This window comes from Mercenaria mercenaria, unplaced genomic scaffold, assembly GCF_021730395.1.
Source record: "Mercenaria mercenaria strain notata unplaced genomic scaffold, MADL_Memer_1 contig_4689, whole genome shotgun sequence".
NCBI lineage: Eukaryota > Metazoa > Mollusca > Bivalvia > Venerida > Veneridae > Mercenaria > Mercenaria mercenaria.
Window position 1 is genome coordinate 30,456 of NW_026462936.1, and position 9,299 is coordinate 39,754.

A 9,299-nucleotide genomic window follows, 5' to 3' on the forward strand; every position below is an offset into this window, starting at 1 on the left:
GGTAATACAAATTTTAGCCATTTCGGCTATGAAATAATATTCTCCATTTCGTTGTATTAATTATCCATTTTAGTAATAAGTTTGTAAGTTACATGTACTTGTGGCCCGACCATATGAATCATTGAATCAAATATGTGTTGCGCGACGTCTGGTGCTTAGTATGGTGTTGCGCGTAAAAAAGACGAAAATGTATGTGAAGTTACGATTTTGCATAGTATGAGACAAGAGTATTTTTTCTCGAAAAAAGCAAATTGCTATTTGACACAAATATGATAATACATCATATGTGTAAAATATCTGGTTTGCAATTATTCGGCTCTATTAACACAAAAACTCCGGCGACACGAAGCGTGAAAATAGTATGAAATCAACAAAAAGGCAGTTTCAGACCTCATATGCCTAATCTGAGGACATCTGATGCTTTTTAAAATAGCTCAGCTGTTATAAAGTAACGAATATCACAATTATTTGCTTCACATATTTGACTGCACAACAAGTTTGCGTAAAGCTGTACCGTTTCAATGGAAAGAATTGCCTGAATTATTTCAAGAAGAATGGGACCATGATTTGGATTCCATCGGAGATAAAGATAGACACATATTGTATCATTGTACGTACCTACCAATTGTACAGTGGACCTTAGAAATGTTAGTGTAATCATAATGGAAACCCAGTCATGAGGAAAACATACATAAGTACAAATGTATATTTTAAACCGCGCTATTATCATTGTCTATATCATTTGCATAATTATATGACAATTAGCTGACAGCTAAATGGGCAACGTTTGCTAACATTGACCAAATGCCACTGACTGCATTTACACAAATCTAATATTCCATGGTTAAGGAGTGCTGCTAGTGAAGTTTCTCTGTACTCTTGGACACTCTTCTGTCTGAGTTTTGTTGTTGCAAGATGTCTTTCTGCTGAAATGTTGCTATAAAGGTCGCACGTATACGTAACAGCAATAATTAGGGAGAGAGCAGATCTACGTATCGCAGGGTTATGAGTTCGATCATCGGGTGAGGCGTATGGTCTCCGCTATGATAAAAGACTTTGAGTCTAAAATCATTTGTCCTCCAACTCTGGTTCATGTGGAGAAGTTGGCTCATACAGAAAACAGGTTACTAAGGGTTCCGAATATCTGGCTTGGTTAACTGCCCACCAAAACTTAACTGAAACACCGTGAAAACGGCGCTAAACCCAAAAAGCCAACATCATGTTTCCCGCTCTAATGCCGATTTAGAACATTTGAAGTCAAATTCCTTGAGGCAACCTCAATATGAACAGCAAATACTTAGTGTCTGCGTTGACTGATTCTTTTTGCAAACATTCCAATGGATGATCTTTATGTGTACATGTACTTTCAGCATAGTGTTGGCCGTAACCTGCTAAGGACTCATATAAGCAGGAAACAAGGACATTGTAAAAGCTATTGGAATGTAAAAAAAGACTATCTGATTATATAATGTATACGCGCAACTCCACTCCCGGGGCGCAACCCCAATCCCGATTATTTTTGCCAATATTTCCCCCAAAAAACAACATTTATTCAAGTGTATGAAATATTCATGACAGTTTTACACGTGTTTGATCATAAGAAGCGTCACATTTACAGAAAGAAGGCACAAGAGTACGAAAATTTTCATTTTTCATGATTCTATACTTTTTTGACAGTTCGTGCCAGTTTTCATGGTAGCAGGGCTGATTCTTAAATTAATAAGCTGGTATTTCACACATATGACATTTTTGTGTCGAATAGCATTTTGCTTTTTTCGAAAACACTAGTAAATGTGTCGTTTTTTACAAAAAACGAAAACCCACCTACCTCGATTTTGTATATATTGATGCGCAACACCAGCACCGGACGTCGCGCAACCCATTTTAAGCGTATTTTAAGCGTATTCCCAGCGGGAATTGGATTGCGCGTTTACCATCCGTGTGATTTGCTTAACAACTTCACAATTTAGATAACCCACTTTTTGCAAACAACAACAAAAAAAAAATGTGTTATTAGATATGGTATAACAATTTTAAATCTTACTTGGTCTGCAGCACGGTTTATATATCCACCTGAAAGTAGATTAATTAGTTAATACATATGTCATTTTTAGACCAAACATTATAGAATATCTGAAACAACTGCAAAATCTTTTATTACTCAAGTAAGTTTCATTATCAAAATAATGTGTGTGAAACATGGCGTTTTCCTGGCCCTTTATCCATTCAATGTATCTGTATAACAGAATTCCGCTTTTTATCCTACGACGGTGCTAAGGGTGCATTAGGACACTATTACACTTTTCTGACTCTTCAATTATTTTGAATTAAGGCGCGAAAGTAAAAGTCGGCCGGTCGCTATGAAAAACGGAGAATTGCAACCCAACCACCTGCATTTGAACTGGGAGCTGTGTATTGATATATCGTTGCTTAATCCTTTCGGCACCGATACTCTCTGACAGTAATAACTCAAACTTATGGAACGCCTAGACGGCCTTGACATGATAATTATTAGTTCGTCATGTGCAATTTTCAATATATTTGGTACAAATAATAATTTGTTATGTAGATAAAGCAGTTTGTTATGCACATTTACTAGATTGTGTAGTACATTCGGTAGTTTGTGCTGTACAATTAACAGTTCGTTATGTGTTTCTTCCAATATATTCGGTACAAATCATAATTTGCTATGTAGATAAACCAGTTTGTTAAGTACATTTACTGGTTTGTGCAGTACATTCGGTAGTTTGTGCTGTACAATTAACAGTTCGTCATGTGCTTTTTCCAATATATTCGGTACAAATCATAATTTGTTGCGTAGATGAACAAGTTTGTTACGTACATTTACTAGTTTGTGCAGTACATTCGCTAGTTTGTGCTGTACAATTAATAGTTCGTTATGTGCATTTTCCAATATATTCGGTACAAATCATAATTTGTTATGTAGATAAACCAGTTTGTACCGAAAATATTGGAAAAGGCGCATGACGAATTGTTAATTGTACTGTGTACAGCACAAACTAAGGAATGCACAGGACAAACTGATAAGTGTTCATAACAAACTGCTTTATCTGCAAGACAAATTATGATTTGTACCGAATATATTGGAAATTGCACATGACGAACTATGAATTGTACAAAACAAACTAGTAAATGCACAGAACAAACTAAGAAATGTACTGCATAAACTAGTAAATGTATATACCAAACTGCTTTATCTACATAACAAATTATTATTTGTACTGAATATTTTGGAAATTGCACATGACGAAATACTAATTGTACAGAACAAACTAGTAAATGCACAGCACAAACTAAGAAATGTACATAACAAACTAGTAAATGTACATAACAAACTGCTTTATCTACATAACAAATTATGATTTGTACCGAATATATTAGAAAACGCACATAACGAAATATTAATTGTACATCATAAACTAGCGAATGTACTGCACAATCTAGTAAATGTGCATAACAAACTGCTTTATCTACATAACAAATTATTATTTGTACCGAATATATTGAAAATTGCACATAACAAGATATTAAATATACATAGTAAACTGCTTTATTTGCATAAAACATTTTTATTTGTACCGAATATATTTGAAAATGCACATGACAAACTAATAATTATTATGTCAAGGCCGTCTAGGCGTTCCATAAGTTTGAGTTATTATCAGCTCCATGTGTATTGAACCATTTTAAAAACGCAACACTTCTGTCTGTTCAGCCAAAAATAATTGCGAATATCTGAAGCAATTTTTGATAACAAAATGAAAGGAAAAGGGTCATGATGGCCATATAGTGTTCACCTGTGATATACTGCTTTCTTTAACAGTTTTGGAAGATAATTATGCAAGGAAAATATCTGTGAAAATATTACTAAACAGTATATTTGCACAATCTTTGTAAAAAGACAAGCGGTTTCCAAAAATAATTTTAAATTTGGGCCTTCTGTTTCTGATTAGAAAATTTTGAAAGCTTGCAATATAGGCATAAAGGGAAGAGGTGACCACACCGACTGGCACACAAGTTTTTGACGAAAAACAATATTATTAACATTCTTGGTAAAGGGTAACACAAGGATCATTTGTGTGAAATTATTTTGAAATCCAGCAAGCTGTTCCAAACAAGAATTTTTTTAAAGTTTTCAATATATACAAACAGGAAAAAATGACCATGATTTTTAACGAATCAGGATAATTTGAATAATCTTGGCAGAATGTTAGGCATACTTAAGGACCATTTGTATGAAATTATTTCAAAATCGGACAATTAACTTTAGGAGGAGATGTCGTTTAAAGGGTTATCTCTATTTTTAGCCCTGGCGGCCCCTTTGTGCAACCAACCGGAACCATTTGGAAGAGCATTGCCCAAGGAACATCAAGGTCAAGGTTCATATACATCAACTACCACAAAATGGTTTCAGCGGAGATGTAGTTTAAGGTAGAACGCGACACTTTGCGAACTTTCGAGTAGCGTCTTAAAATTTTGCATGTGTAAAGTTGACCATATTTCAAACAAGATGCAGTTTATTTTATACCAATAGAGCCAACCAGTTTCTGTACACGAGACGTCAAAGTTAACCACCAAAGCCCGTTTTTGAAACCGAAGTTGCCACGTATCCTTGGCAACTGTTACGGGTACTGCAACGGCACCAGCAAACACATTTTCTTACATTATACATTATTCGACGAGAATTAGGACGGACAGTCGACGGACGCCGAACAGTGAGCGATCACAATAGCTCAATCAGAGCCCTTTGTGCTCAGGTGAGCTACTTAACCTGTTTTCGTATGATTTCAGAATCATTTATGAATGAAAACATTCTACTTTTGTCTATCCATATGTGAGATTAAATAACTAGAATGCGTCTGTAGGACACAGGGTGTGCCCCCACTGTTACATTTGTCACAAATAAGGGGAAATAATTCAAATGTTTGAAGTCTTAATAGGGTATAGCCTCAACAAACATTTTATGAAAAGTATTCATTATTCTAGGCCATATACTTTTTGAGCGATGAGCATAACTTACAAAAATCCACTATTTTGGCTATTTCAAGGGCCATAACTCTGTAATAAGCGCTAAGATTCTCATAAAGAATGCCAAGTGTGCAAAGGTCACATTATGATAAAGACTCAAGCAAGGTTTCATGAATCTACATCAAATACTTTTTTGAGCCAAGCACACAAACAGGTGAAAATGTGCATTTTTTGACTATTTCAAGGGTCATAACTTTAAAAATAGAGGGTGGAGCTAGCCAAAAAACAAGAGATTTGCAGGTTTATATCATGATAAAGACTCATGCAAGTTATCATCCATTTCTATCATATACTTCTTGAGCTAGGCACGTTACAAGGTAAAAATTTGCATTTTTGACTATGGGGCGGAGGCAGATAAAAAATAGGAAGTGCACAAGTTCGTATCATAATAAAGACGGGTGCAATGTTTAATCAATCAATATGTAATACTTTTTGAGAAAGGTGCGTCACAAGGTGAAAATGTGCATTTTTGACTATTCCAGGGGCCATAACTCTGGATATAGGGGCAGAACCAGATGAGAAATAGGAGGTGCACAAGTTCATATCATAATAAAAATTCATGCAAGGTTTAATCAATTTATATGTAACGCTTTTTGAGCTTGGTGCGTCACAAGGTGAAAATGTGCATTTTTGACTATTTCAGGGGAAATAAACCTCGAAATAGGGGGCGGACCCAGATGAAAAATAGGAATTGCGCAAGTTCATATCATGATTAAGACTCATGCAAGGTTTCATGAATGTATATCAAATACTTTTTTCAGCCAGGCGTGTCACAAGGTAAAATGTGCATTTTTGACTATTTCAGGGGCTAAAACTCTGGAAATAGGGGGCGGAGCAAAGCGAAAATAGAAGGTGCGCAAGTTCATGTCATGATAAAGACTCAGGCAAGGTTTCATCATTTTATAACAAACACTTTTTGAGCTAGGCGCGTCACGAACTTCGGACGGACGGAAGGACGGACGGACGGACGCACGGACAATATCATATCTATATGCCCCCACCACCAATATCAATACCAATACGGGGAAGTGTGTTTCAGTTTGATATAAATGTTGTATTTTACTTACAGCAATCTTTTTCTGAAGAAAACGATTTCACTGGTAGTTGCTAAAGCAACGTCAGAACAGTTGCAGCAAATATAACGTTTTATTAATCCCCCGCCGTGGCGGAGGGATTATAGGAATGGTCTGCGTCCGTCCTTCCGTCCGTCTTTCCGTCCGTCCGTCCTTCCGTCCGTAACAAAATCGTGTCCGGTCCATATCTCCTAAACCCCTTGAAGGATTTTCATGAAACTTGGGTCAAATGATCACCTCATCCAGACGATGTGCAGAACCCATGAGTCAGCCTTGTCGGTTCAAGGTCAAGGTCACAACTCAAGGTCAAAGGTTTGAGCCTGCCATTTTGTGTCCGCTCTGTATCTCCTTAACCCCTGGAAGGAATTTTATAAAACTTGGGTCAAATGATCACCTCATCAAGACGATGTGTAGAACCCATGAATCAGCCATGCCGGCTCAAGGTCAAGGTCACAACTCAAGGTCAAAGGTTTGAGCCTGCCATTTTGTGTCCGCTCTATATCTCTTAAACCCCTTGAAGGAATTTTATAAAACTTGGGTCAAATGATCACCTCATCAAGACGACGATGTACAGAACCCATAAGTCAGTCATGCCGGCTCAAGGTCAAGGTCACAACTTAGGGTCAAATGTTTGAGCCTTCCATTTTGTGTCCGCTCTATATCTCCTAAACCCCTTGAAGGATTTTCATCAAACTTGGGTCAAACGATCACCTCATCAAGGCAATGTGCAGAACTTATGAGTCAGCCATGTCGGCTCAAGGTCAAGATCACAACTGAAGGTCAAAGGTTTGAGCCTTCCATTTCGTGTCCGCTCTATATCTCCTAAACCCCTTGAAGGAATTTTATAAAACTTGGGTCAAATGATTACCTCATCAGAACGATGTGCATAACTTATGAGTCAACCATGCCAGCTCAAGGTCAAGGTCACAACTAAGGGTCGAAGGTTTGAGCCTTCCATTTGGTGTCCACTCTGTATCTCCTTAACCCCTTGAAGGATTTTCATCAAACTTGGGTCAAATGATCACCTCATCAAGAACTCATGAGTCAACCATGTCAACTCAAGGTCAAGGTCACAACTGAAGGTCAAAGGATTCAGCTCTGTATCTCCTAAACCCCTTGAAGGATTTTCATGAAACTTTGGTCAAATGATCACCTCATCAAGACGTTGTGCAGAATTCATGAGTCAGCCATGTCAGTTCAAGGTCAAGGTCACAGCTAAAATCAAAGGTTTACCCTTTCACTATCCATAGCAGTGGCGGGGGATTTAGCTGTCTTTCAGACTGCCTTGTAGTTATTGTATCAGTCACACTACGCCATATAGCGTAAACGGACGGAAACGTATAGAAAATATTGCGGCAGGAAGTTATCTGGTGACGAAAGGCATCCCTTGCTGATGCTCGGTGCTCTCGCGATCGGTGTAAGGGGCGCATAAAACGCACAATGACCGCAAGATTAACGCACATATATAGGAACAACGTTCAAATAACGGATATCACCGTACTAGTAACGGACTTGTACCGAATGAAACGTAAGCGCAACGCATGAGAAACTGACAAAACGTTCTTGTCAGTTATCTTCCGTTAAACATACGTTACATCCGTTGCAAATCCGGTTGTAGTCTGGCCGTGAATCAGGTCCACCGGACAAGGACTGATGCGAACCGAACAAGTACAGAATAGGGAACGCACGAATAACGAACAAAACGTGTATCACCGCATAGCTACCGTCTATCTAACGGACAACTTTGTCCGGTGGTGTAGGTTCTAAATTTTGAACATGCTCAAAACTTTCCACCGGATGGAACGAACATCGCCGGAAAAGGAGCGCAGGCGCCGCATCGGAAACGGAAAAGAAACGCATGCGAACGGACACGAACGGATAGAAAATTTTATTATACGTTGGACGTCCGTTAACGCTTAACGGTGTAGTGTGACTGAGGCTTATTCTAGCATAAAACTTTTTTTGTCACTTTTCGGGAGAGAACACGTGTGTTAACAGAGAGATTCTCGCTCACTTACTGTTTAAACACCTTTTCTATGTATGCGCGTTCCGTGGCAAAGCGTAAACGCAATAGGACCCCGAAACGGATATTTCAAAAAGAAATGACGTTCTCGTGAAAAAACTAAGCAGACATTCCCGCACATTTCATAGAAATACAATGACGTTGCGGATAACACATTCCTTTTATAAGTTTTTAAGCGTTTTATGCTAGAATACCTACCGGGTTCGGGCACCAACCGATCCCTCGGAACTCTTCAGATGTTATAACACGATGAAACATGCGTTATCCCTATATACATCACCTTAAATCAATATTAAGATCCCCAGACCCCATGCTCACAAAACATTTTTCAGTCTCAGCTGAGTCTGATAATAAAACTTTATTTTTCATTTATATCTAAATAGCATGCCATGTATAAAAACTAAATTTTTAAGTATAGTAGAAACTTTTTTTCAAATGGCTATTCTGTATTGATGGTCAGTCTCAGTTGGAATTTAACCTTGAAGATTTATTAAAATTGATATTAAAATTTCAAACTCAAGCTCAGCTGAGACCGAAAAATTGTTTGTGATCACGGGGTCTGGGAACATAGAACGTATAAAGCACACGTGGACGTGGTATCTAATATGTAATATTTATTTGTTTATTTGGGTTTTACGGCGCACCAACACAGTATAGGTTATATGGCGCCAAACAGATGTAATATTTAGGTAAATGTTTGGTAAGGATTTTATAACCTTTATGTTATGGACCGGACAGGGAAAAAACCCTTTTGCACTTTGATCTCAAATGTGACCTTGATCTTTGAGTTTGGGATCTGAGTGCCATGCATGACACATTGTCTCATTATGGAGAATATTGGTGTCAAGTAGTATTAAAATCATTTGATGGGTGATAAGAGTTATGGATCGGACTGAAAACAAGCTATCGTACTTTGACATCTGTATGAGACCTTGATCTTTGAAATAGGGATCTTGGTGTTGTGACTGGCACATTGTCTCATTATGTCATACATTTGTGCAGTGTAATATAAGAGAAAAACACTACCGGCATTCGTCTTCCAAGTTTTACCAGATCATTCAAAGTTGGAATTTAACCTTAAAGTTTTTATCAAAATTTCAAACTGAAACTCAGCTGAGACCGAAAAAATGTTTTGTGAACACGGGGCCTGGACC